We start from the raw sequence: 3733 nt of genomic DNA on the forward strand, positions 1-3733 counted from the left end.
GGAGTGGCTGGTGGGTTTGAACCGCCAGCCTTCTGGTTAGCAGTCAAGTGCCTTAGCCACTATGCTACCAGAGCTCCCTTCTTTTAGCCTTCTTTAAGGAGGCTCAAAGTAGAGTCACCACATAGTGAATATCTGTTATAGTAGTTATAGTGTTATAATTTCAGTTAAAAATTATAATAGTGATACTCACCAAAGTGATCTACAGATTCAATGTGATTTCTACGACAATTCTAATTGCTTTTTGTACAAAAATGGAAAAGCTGACCTAAAATTGATATGGAAATGCAACAAACTCTGAATAAATAAAACAACATTCAAGAAAAAGAACAAAGAGGATTTACACTTACAGGTTTCACAACTTATATACAACTACGTAATTGAAATAGTGTAGTGTATCCTGGCAAAGGATAGACATACAGATTAAAGCACAAAATTGACAGTTAAGAAATGAACCAATACATCTATGGTCATTTGATTTTTGACAAGTGTGCCAAGACCATTCAAAGGGGAAAGAGTAGGCTGTTTTAGCAAATGGTGCTGGGATAAGTGGATTTCTATGTGGCAAATAATTAATTTGGCCATCTACCTCATACCACATACAAAATTAACTCCAAATGGATCAAAGATCTAACTGTAAGAACAAAAACTACGAAACTCTTAGAGGGAAACATAGGTGACTGTGGATTAGGCAATGGTTTCTGAAACTTAACACCAAAAGTACAAGCATAAAAGAAAAAAAACCTGATAAACTGGACTTTATCAAATTAAAAACTTTTGTGCTTTAAAAGACACTATCGAGAAGTGAAAAGACAACTCTCAGAATGGAAGAAAGTCTTTGCAAAATTCTATTATCTCATAAAATATAATAATATAGAGTAATACAGAGAAATCTTATATCAATAAAAGGCTGACCAACCCAATTAAAAAATGGGTAAAGGATTAGAATAGACAATTGTCTAAATGTAAACAAATGGCCAATACACTAAACATCATTAGTTATTAGGGAAATGCAAATCAAAACCACACTGAGATACTACTTCATACTCATTAGGATGGCTATAATAAACAAAAACAATCAAAAAAGGAAAATAAGTATTAGAGAATATGGGTACATTCCTACTGGCAGGCATGTAAAATAGTGCAGCTGCTGTGGAAAAGAGTTTGGCAGTTCCTCAAAAAGTTAAACAAAGAGTTACTATGTTGTTGTTGTTGTTGTTAGGTGCTGATGAGTTGGCTCTGACTCATAGTGACCCCATGTACATATGGTTAAGAGATACCATACCACCTGTTACTACACTTCTGGGTATATGTCCAAGAGAATTGAAAATACCTATTAAAAAAATAACTTATACATGAATGTTCATACTAGCATTATTCATAATAGCCTAAAAGTAGAAAACAAACCAAATGTCAATCAACTGTTGAATGAATAAACAGGATGTGTTATATCCATACGACAGAATATTATTCATCCATAAAAAGGAATGAAGTACTAATACATGCTAAAACATGGATGGATCTTCAGAACATTATGCTAAGTAAAAGAAGCCAGACATACAAGGTCACTCATTATATGATTCCATTTATATAAAATATATACAATAAGCAAAACCATAGAGACAGAAAGTAGATAAATGGTTGCCAGGGAATGCAGGGAGGAGGGAATTGGGATTGACTGTTGTTGTTATGGGCTGTCAAGTCGGACCCAACTCATACCGAACTCTCCTTGGGTTTCCGAGACAGTATCACTATGGAAGTAGATTGCCTCATCTTCCTTCCGAGGAGTGGCTGGTGGGTTTGAACTGCCAACCTTCTGGTGAGCAGTCAAGTGCCTTAGGCACTATGCTACCAGAGCTCCTTGGGATTGACTACTAATGGGTAAATGGCTCTTTTCTGCAATGATGAGAATGTTCTGGAATTAGACAAAAATGGGGTCTGCACAGTCTTGTGAATATACAAGCCACTGGATTATACACTTTAAAATGGTAAAAATTAAGAATTTTATCTCAGTAAAAATTACCTAAAAAAAAAAAAAGATTCAAAACTACCTTCTAGAGATAACAATAAACCTTCCAGTTTTGAGATCTACTGGACTTGGGAAGCCAGGATATCTAGGCAAAGATGATAGCAATGGGTTAAAATGTTACTTTTGCCGGTCTGGGGTAGTGGCTGGAGATTCATCACAGTCCCTGACTGCCTTTGCACACCATGCCTCTCAGCAGCCAGCAACCCTAAATCCAAAAACACATTGGTTTGTTTCTTTGTCCCAGGACTCCAGTGATTGAATGGCTGAACTATAGCATTTCATGAAGATAAACAAGTTGTCCTCTTACAGCAAATAATACCTATATAATTATTTAAATTAATGGATTCTTAGACTTTTCTTTAAAATATTAAATGAAAACAAGAACAAATTTAATAAAAGTCCAATACTCTCTACCTGCCCATCCATTACTTTAAATCAGCTCTTACAAAGCACACACATCTTTAGATATAAAGGTGGAACTGAACAATTTGAGCATGATATTGGCTATATCAAACAGACCATCCATCTAGTATCCAAGCAAGAAATAACTGCTCCTGATCTTTTGTAGTCCATCTTTATCAGGGAGAAAAACATCCTGACATTTTTAAGTTGGGAGAAGAGATATAGCAATGACTTCAATTTGCTCATTACCATTTTATCTTTATTTCCTTTCTTTCTGCTTTCATTTCTCACCCAATATCTTTCTATTTTTACGATTTCCTTTCCTCTTTTCTTCTGTTCAGACTGTTAATGTGAAGGACCACTTATTTACCTTCAGGAAACCTTACACTTTTGGATTAAAGGGCTGACTGTTGGTTTGAAAAGGAGCCCTGGTGGCACAGTGGTTAAAGAAAGTGTTGGGTTGCCAGCCAAAATATGTTGGTGGTTTGAACACACCAGCAGCTCCCTGCAAGAAGGATTGAGACAGTCTGCTTCTGTAGAGATTTACAGCCTTGGAAACCTTATAGGCAGTTCTTCTCTGTCTTGTAGGGCCCTATGAATCAGAATCAACTCGAGTGCGGTGGGTTTGGTTATTTATTTATTTTTCTTGTGTGGGGGGGTTGGTTTGAAAACTTCATGGACAGCCATTCTTCTGCAATTACCCCCCTTTTAGTAAAGTCTGGAGTGGCTGCCATCTCTTCATTATGGATTTGCAAAGTTCTGGAAGCCTCTTCAAAGTGTCACATGGAATGGGCTTATGTGAAAACATGATGAATTAGGGTACCCTGAAACATCACAGTGGTGGAAGTAATATTTGGATTAATAATTTTGCAACAGCAGTATATTGACAGAGACCTTTCAGAAATGCAAGCTGAATTCAGAAGAGGACATGGAACAAGGGATATCACTGCTGATGTCAGATGGATCTTGGCTCAAAGCAAAGAATACCAAAAGATGTTTACTTGTGTTTTATTGACTATGCCAAAGAATTTGATTGTGTGGATCATAACAAATTATGGATAACATTGAGAAGAATGGGAATTCCAGAACACTTAATTGTATGAGGAACTTGTACATAGACCAGGAGGTTGTTGAAATGGAACACGGGGACACTGCATGGTTTAAAATCAAGAAGGGAATGAGTCAGGTATCCTTTCCCCATACTTATTCAATCTATATGCTGAGCAAATAATCCGAGAAGCTGGACAATATGAAGAAGAATGTGGCATCAGGATTGGAGGAAGAATCATTAACAACTTTTGTTAT

At 36.4% G+C, this 3733-nt stretch overlaps 1 protein-coding gene across 1 annotated transcript in view; it reads right to left on the reverse strand.

Moving 5' to 3' along the window:
- Positions 1-3733, reverse strand: part of LOC103199254 (amyloid beta precursor protein) — a 347436-nt gene that overhangs the window by 69037 nt on the left and 274666 nt on the right. The gene's annotated exons all lie outside the window — the stretch shown is intronic.

Source organism: Orycteropus afer, unplaced genomic scaffold (genome assembly GCF_000298275.1).
Source record: "Orycteropus afer afer isolate SDZICR_OR568_19922 unplaced genomic scaffold, OryAfe1.0 scaffold00108, whole genome shotgun sequence".
In the NCBI taxonomy this organism is placed as follows: domain Eukaryota; kingdom Metazoa; phylum Chordata; class Mammalia; order Tubulidentata; family Orycteropodidae; genus Orycteropus; species Orycteropus afer.